Genomic DNA, 8,921 nt, shown 5'->3' with positions numbered 1-8,921 from the left:
AGTTTGAGTCCTTCCACTCCAACCGTAAGACCCCATGTCCTTCTTCACAGAGCTCACTTTGTGCACAAGGGCACTGCCAAGCTGGAACAGGTTCGGGCCTCTTAGTCCTAAGGGAAATTGTAATGCTACAGCATACAAAGCCATTCTAGTCTTCAGTTGTGTGCTTCCAACTTTGTGGCAACAGTTTGGAGATGAACCACATAGTATGGCTGTGATGATCAGGTGTCCACATACTTTCGGCCATACAGTATACATTGGGAGCATGAAATTGGAATGACCACCGAGGAAGCGGTTCAGAACTCAGGTGACGGTGCGCTCTGGTGGCTTGGCGGAAAATTCTCCATGACAGGTCTGATGATATGGTACATCATCCGCTCCGCACTCCTGAACTGAACACCAATTGAAAATCCTTGGCAAGAAACTGCATGTTCCGTTAGTTCTGAAAAAAAGAGAAAATGGAAACGGCTTCTGGACAGTTTTGCTCGAGCCAAGAAAAGGTGGAAGGAAGTCCCGAAGTAAGGATGGTATGTCTGTCCTAGTCCAACTGGAAACATTCAAACAGTAATGTACAGTAAGAACGCACACTGATTATGTACGACATGTGCTGTAGCAACATTTCGGACGGATATTGTTATTTGCGTTTGCGTAGGGTATGTTTCGACGCTTCGTGCTGCTTCATGCAGTTCTAATCTGTCGAGGAGAGAAAAACGCACCTCCTATATACAGTAGCTTCTATCTGCAAATAAACACTATGGAGTGTCTTACTGGGGGTGATCCCTCCACCCCACCCTGATGATTATTTCAGATGGTATTTGAACACAGGGGGCGTGAAAGTGTCTCTTCGTCTGAACTTCTGACCTGCATTTGATACTGCAGATGAAAGCGTTTCCATTTCTCTGTTCTAGAAATAGCTGTAAGGCTTGTAGGGGTCAGTATAGTGTGTGTGTGTGTGTGTGTGTGTGTGTGTGTTTTGGATGCTTGGCATTACTGCCCGGCTGAAAAAAAAACAGTAAGAGTAGAGACTGGTATTAGAATAGAGAACGATGCACTCTAGAAGAGAAAAAAAGAGTTGGAAAGTGCAGTGACACCGAGAGCCTTCGTGGAAAGAGAAAGCCAACGTGGTGTGTTTGTTTTGATGTCGGTGGCTCATTGGAGGGCGGAAGTGGGATAGAGAGAGACATATCCTTAGGAAGCTCTATGAATTGTATGCCAATGCACTTGGGCCAAAGTAGGGGCGATTTCTGAAGGATATCATGATGAATTACACCACTTTATTAAACCACTGACTTTGAATTTCCTTCTATTTGTTGTTAAAATCTAAATATATTAGTTAAATTGTTTTATATATATATACAGTGCCTTGTGAAAGTATTCACCCCCTTGTTTTTTTTTTCTGTTTTGTTGCATTACAATAATGGACCTAACAATATAGTCCCTAAATAAGATCTGGTCCAACCAGTTAACTTCAAACCAGACTTCATATGATTAGGTGATTAAGGTCCACCCATGTGTAATCAAAGTGTCGCATGATCTGTCACATGATGCAAGTATAAACACTCCTGTTCTGAAAGGTCCTTGAGTCTGCAACACCACTAAACAAGCAACATGAAGACCAAGGAGAAGTTGTGGAGAAGTATAGATCAGGGTTGGGTTATAAAAAACAAAACAAAAAAACCCCAATATGTATATAGCGCTTTTTTTTTACCTTAGCGGTTCTAAAGTGCTTTACACTGGTTTTCATTCACCCATTCACACACACCAGTGGTAGCAGAGCTGCCATGCAAGGTGCCAACTTGCCATCAGGAGCAACTTGGGGTTCAGTGTCTTGCCCAAGGACACTTCGGTATGTGGAGTCGCATGGGCCAGGAATCGAACCACCAACCCTACGATTAGTGGACAACCCGCTCTACCACCTTAACCACAGCTGCCCACAGACCCCCTATCCCACAGAGCACTGTTCAATTCATTCCAACAAAATGGAAAGACTATGGCACCTCTACAAACCTGATGAGAAGGCCACACCCACCGAAACTCACAGACCGGGTAAGGAGGGCATGAATCAGAGATTCAACAAAGACACCAAAGATAACACTGAAGGAGCTGCAAAGATCCACAGTGGAGATGGGAGTATCTGTCCATAGGACCACTTTAATCTGTACACTACACAGAGCAGGGCTTTATGGAAGATTAGCCAGAAAAAAAGAAAGAAAACATGTTTGGAGTTCGCCAAACAGCATGTGGTAGATTCCCCAAACACATGGAAGAAGGTTCTCTGGTCAGATAAGACTAACGTAACTTTTTGGCCCTCATGGGAAACGCTATGTGTGGCGCAAACCCAACACTTCCCATCACCCTGAGAACACCATTCAAACAGTGAAGCACGGTGTTGGCAGCATCATGCTGTGGAGCTGCTTTTCATCGGCAGGGACTGGAAAACTGGTCAGGATTGAAAGAAAGATGGATGGGACAAAATATATGCCAATCCTTGAGGAAAACCTGTTTCAGTCTGCCAGAGTGTTGTGAATGGGATGGAGGTTCACCTTCCAGCAGGACAAAGACCCTAAACATATTGCTAAAGCTATACTGGTTTAAAGATAAACATTGTAAAAGTCTTGTTATGGCCTAGTCAAAGCCAAGACCTCAATCCAATTGAGAATCTTTGGCACGAATGAAGATTGCTGTACACCAACACAACCCATCTAACCTGAACAGGCTGGAGCAGTATTTCCTCATCTCATAAATTGAACCGAATGCAGCGACATTGTATGGATAAAAGATAGCAAGAATTTCTGTGGCGTCATTGCAAAAAAAATAATCTTATTAACCCGACATCTTAGCAAGTGAAAAAATCTTGAATATAGTCAAATTCATCTAATAATTCCAAATATAAGATTACAACACACCAAATATAAGATTTTTTGTCATTTATACTAATGTCAAGCTTTCAACTGAAATGTTGTTGTTGTTGTTATTATATCCTATTACGCATCTTCGTCTTTATTGCTTAATATTTTTGAAATGATTAATAGATTAAGACCATGCCGATTAAAAGACTATTTCAGGCTTGAAATGAGTAAAAAATGTGTAGATGTAAGCTTAATAATATTATATCTGATCGAATAAAATTCATAATCTTATCGGAAAACCTTATAATAGTGTAGATTAGATACATTTAAGATGTTGTCCCTTGTTAAGATGTCTTTTTTTTTTTTTAGTAAAATACTGTATTGGTGCTGCTGTAGTCTTGGTTATAGCTCTTCCAACCCTTTTGTAAGAGCCGCACTCCTGTCAGTCTGATCAAATGTACCGTCTGAAAAGGAAAGGAATGAAATGAACAGTGAGTGAGACAGAGAGAGAGCACAGAAGACTGCAGGCAGTACATCTGGAATGAACGATGGTAGACAAAGGAATGGTGTGAAAGGAAATGTTGAAAGAAGACGGAGAAACGAGAGAGGGAAACGAAACGGAGAGAGCAGTAGAGGGAGATGGGGAGCGCCGAGGGCCGTGTGTAGTGCCATGCTGCGTGTGAGGATCAGATTATAGCCCATCTGTTATTGATTCATTTGATTTGAATGGGTGTAGAGCTCATCATTTTCCAGAATTCATACCGGATAGGATTTTGGGATACGGTTGTCGTTATGAGGATCCTTGCTGTTTGGGTACAAGAGTGATTTAGGAACGGTTTCTGACATTTTCCAAACGGCCAGAGCCTGGTATTTTGGAATTGATCAGATTTATAAATGATCATTTGTGATAATTATGTCGCTGTAGCGTCCACACTGCATGTCCATGTCCACTTTCTCTGTGTCACAGTTTGGAGAAGTGAACAGCAGGGGGCGATGTTGCTTCGTGGTAAAACTCGACCCCGAGCGCATGGGTCCACAGCGGAAATTTCCACAGACTGACCCGAATACTAGCACAGTTGTGTGTGTGTGTGTGTGTGTGTGTTTGTGAGCGGTTAACTTCTTGATACTCAGGTCATTTTACACATGCAGTCAGATGAAGGCTTTAGGATGGGATGGAAAAACATGCACGCTTGTGATACCAGTCTAACACCAGAGCGAGTAATTACATCTGACATCCAGTCTTGCTTTACTGTATGTCTAGGCTGCATTCTGAAGAAAGGAGTGTCTATGTCTTTGTGTTGCTTTCCATGGATATTCCATTCCATGGCCTTTTTCTTTCGATCTCGTCATACCGTAGTCAGCCTTAAGACAAAAATAACATCAATAAGAATGGATTCATTGGAAAGTCCGACCTCAAAAAGTCATATCGGGGTTCATGACTTGGAATCGTAAATGAAACAACGGTTCATAACGATCGATTTTAAAAAATATATATATTTCCTAGATTTGGGGCCCTGCATTGTATTAATGTACAGATCATTTCAATGAAACTTTTCCCCGTTATAATAACAAAATGTGGGCTCATGAATGTAGAAGAGGACAGATAGAGCTTGAACATCCATATGTCGTCTGTCAGATTTAAGAGAAAATATTTATCAGTCCTTCCAGGACTTTGGGATTTTGCGATCGCAGATATGAATTTTGATTATGATTTTTTTTTCAAAATGACCGCAGATTTGGGCCGAGATGCATCATGTGACTTAATCACAGCAGGCATTCAGCAAAACAGCTAAAAGGTCTCGTTTACCAACAAACATCGCTTCGGAAGACTTTCGTGCAATTGCGATTTCCACTAAAAAAAGCACAAAATTTTTTTTTAAAAAGCGGCAGCAAAATCGAGCATTTTTGGCGTGTAAATCGCATACGTTTACGTACAAATGTTCTCGTCAAAGCATGAGTTCATTGCTTATACTAAGCGTAATTTAAGCAAGTCTCTAATGTACTCACTTGAATTAACGTGCCTGTGTACACGAGTGCGATCAACACATATAGTATTAACACGACGATCCAGCTACGCTGACAGAAAGAAACGACTATAGTATTAAATTAACGTGATTACAACAATATAGTAGGTAACGTCACCACCTCACAGAGCCAGGGTCCTGGGGATTCGATCCTGAGCTCGGGTCACTGTGGTGATTTATTCCAGGCCTTTAAATTTTTACTGTACACGATCAAATCATCTTGGCTGTGCCGAAACAAATTGTGCTTATCGAAGTCAGTTTGCTCACGTGGAACAGTGTACATATTACAAAGAATTTTTCATTGCATGCATGTGTTAGCCTTCACCCTTTCTTGTTTGATAGCTGTTGTATGATTAAGTGGGTGGGAATTGGACAAGGGAGATAAGGGGGTGGGGGGTGGGGGGGTTACATAAAATATCCACCTATAAATTCTACCACCAGTGTTTAATGTGTGTAAGTTTAGTGTGCATTTAAAAATGACCAAAATACTATTGTATCTACTACACCAGGTAACGTTTGTGCTTTAATACAATAAATACGGTCATAACGCCATTGCTGTTTTCATACAGTCCAAGTTCAGTTGAATCAATTTGTGAGATTATTTTCTCTTTGTTGTTTCTAAACGCATTGATCTGCAGTGCATTTTAACACCACGCGCGTGTTTCAGACCAAATTGTCAGCTGGATTGAGCTGATTTTCCTGCTTCACTGAAGGAGTAAGTCATGCTGGAGGAACACTAAGTCATGCTGAAGTCCACCAGTTGAGTCAGATGACCGAGAGCCTGATGAAGCAAATCTCCTGAGAGCCGGGTCGTGCAGGAAGAGCAGATTTGGTCCAGTCCAAGCCTCCCCCCCCCCCCCTTTTTACAGGGTAAAAAGCTGTAACAAGGCGCCCTGTGCCCTGTGAGGTCAGACGTACACCAAGAAACGAAGAGGAAGCCATAATGTTCCTTAAGTCGACACGAGCATATAGTTTATGTGCAGTATAATGCAAGACCACCCAAAAAAAAAAAAAAAAGCGAAGTGAAAACTGAAAAAAGGAAATGACAACGTAGGGGTGCGAAATGGAAACGGACAAGCTGTCAAACCGACTGTTTTAAAAATAAGCCGAGGTGTGAAAATGAACTATTTATAATGTGAAATCTTGAGCTTCACCCATCTAACGTAGCCACAGAGGTGGTTTATGTCTAAAATGGTGTACCACAAATGCTTATTACCGTCCATTATTACTGTTTAATTGGCTTTAGACAAAAAACTGCATTCCAGAAAGCTTAAATTAGCCTTCCCTCTCTCTGGGGGAAGTTTTTCCCAGATTTCACCTACATTCTTAGAAATTCAAGCATTGATTTCTTAACTCGCTGTGATACCTTGCTGTCTGCTCTCTCTCTCTCTCTCTCTCTCTCTCTCTCTCTCTCTCTCTCTCTCTCTCAGTCACGAGCTGTGCACAAGGTGGCCACTTTCGTAAGAGTCTCATGAACTCACTGACCTGTGGCGTTTGCTCTGCCGTAGTTTCTAAGCGACAATGCATGGCTGATAAAGGCTAAAGACATCACCTGACCCATGATCCGTGATGTACCCGCACTACCTATAACGGTTCGGTCGCGCACTTAAAGAGAAATGTCGCCAGAATACATTATACATACTATATTTAACGCTACACGATCGCATACAGCGGAGTGCGTGTTACATGTGCCGAATAACGAGCGTGGTTTAATATTGTTTCGATCATTTGACCAATTTCCGCTTCTAGCGACAAAACCGGCCAACCGGCGAAGACGTGCTTCCCTGAAGGCAAAATCAGTAAAACATTAGCGGAACACTGTTTTCCGTGAACGGCGACGATTTGTTGGCGTGGCATGATTGACAGCCGCCGTGGCGTTGTCGGGATTCGAGCACAAAAACATCAACGTTCAGCCGAAATGTTTTGAACTTTCCCTACAGAGAAAAGCCTGCTGATACGAAGCTGATTCTGGGAATCCAGACTCCTACCACATGATGAAAGGAACACGGCGATTAGCTCCGAGGTGATTAGTGTCAGTCTGTTGGTGTGCGGTTTCATGCAGAGCGAAATACAGCATGACAGGTGCTGTACGAGCCACGTTATTACACAATCTGATATCGGTCTGTATACAAGTTTACTCCTGTTATGGACTCCTGTTAGAAAACGGTGAAGCAACAGCGTGTTTTGATTCAGCTAAGTATTATCCGAGAGTGAGACTACGGCAAATAGAAACCTGACGATGATGTCATACCTTGGCGAGTTCAGAGCCAGGCTGGAGAAAGGAACCTAGCACATCAACTAAGAGAGGAATTGTGTGTGCGTATGTTTATCTTTTGTCTTGAGTGTGTGTGTGAGCAACCAAGGTACAAAATTCCATCTGCTGCTGCTGCTGCTCATTGTCAGCAGGGACAAAGTGAACATCAGCGTTCAATCTAAACATCTGCATTTTCCTGGAAACAATATAGAACATTGTGTAACGCCAGAGGGAAGGGCTACAGCCACGGCCTGAGACGAAGAGAACAGCAGGGGACTGTGGAACTGCAGTATGTGATGGAAGGAAAAGTATGTAAGAGAGAGAGAGAGAGAGAGAGAGAGAGAGAGAGAGAGTTGGAGTGGGAAAAAAACAACCTTGGTGGGATTACAGTGAGACAAGGAAAGATGCCGCAAGTCATCATTTTAAAGTCTGATGTTTAAACAAACTTAATGACTCTCCTCTAAACTGGCATGTTGGTTCTTACTGAGTGATACACACACACACACACACACACACACACACACACACACACACCACTTAGGCTACAAGCCAAATTAGGCAAACCATGAGAGTGCCATTTTATACAGTTATATGCGCATTTACTGGGAAATTAAATCAGTGAGTGTTTCATGTGGTACATAATTATATCTAGTTCAGAGCTATAGCTTGGTCACAGAGTATTCTAGACCAGAGCTTCTCAACCTTTTGTAATTAAAGCAATCCCCCCCCATAAGTGGATAGATTGTTTGTTTGTTTATTTTATTTTGTGTTTTTGTACTTTTTTTTTTTTTAAATTACTTTTCATAACTTATATAATTTTTTTAATGACTTTTATAAAACTATATAAGGGACAGGTATGGAACATGAATAATCAAAAATGTTTCTGAACACTAGAACTACTTTGAACAAGAGAACTAGACTGTAATAAACGTGGACTGTTTTACATGTAAAACATGTTGCATTCTATTCGTCTTGCGTTCTAAAAACCTTCGCACAGGAATGATGTAAATAGGGACGAAGGGCACGTCTCGTTATCCATGACATCTCCGGCTCTCAGACACTCACTGAACAGGGCAGACGCAGAGAGAGGTGAGAGTACAGCACGAAAGCAAGACCTCGTGCTTGCAGGACAGTACTGGTGACATTTGGAAAGTTGCTAAGGTTTGTCCAAAAAGTCGCTAGATTTGTCACTAGGCGGTTTTATTTGGGGTCTGAAAAGTGGCTAAGTTGTCAACACTGGTCTGCACTGACAGCTAGATAAAAGGCAGCTAAGCTCCGCCTCTCCCCAGCAAAAAGAAAATAAAGAGGGAGAGAGAACGCAGGGTTTTTCATTTATACGCATTCTATTTGAAAAGCAATAAAATACACAGAGTCCCCAAATGATGCGCTGTCTGTGTTTTTTTTTTTTTATCTTCTTGAAAACAATTTGCACCCCCCTTCCGATCACTCCGTGCACCTCCCCCCCCCAAACAAGGACCACTGCTCTAGACTAACCCTAACCCTCACCTAGCTTTAATCCTTTGCTACAGTTTGCCCTTCAGAAATGAACCGACATATGATACTGCACAGCTTTTCTCCTTGGATATGCGCCAATGTAAACGGAGAGAAAAAAAACAACCCCTTATCATGTATGAGGGCTTTTGTATTTGATTTTGGATACGCACCAGTACAAACAGACAAAAGGCCTGTCATTCATTATCATGAATGCTGCGCAGGAATGTTACAGCATTTTGTTTAGAAATGATAAACCTTTGAGGAAACTCGGCAAAAGCTGAAACTCTTACCTGGCCATAACCT

The sequence above is a fragment of the Ictalurus furcatus genome, chromosome 2, assembly GCF_023375685.1.
Source record: "Ictalurus furcatus strain D&B chromosome 2, Billie_1.0, whole genome shotgun sequence".
NCBI classification, from domain to species: domain Eukaryota; kingdom Metazoa; phylum Chordata; class Actinopteri; order Siluriformes; family Ictaluridae; genus Ictalurus; species Ictalurus furcatus.
This window is presented reverse-complemented; position numbering follows the sequence as displayed.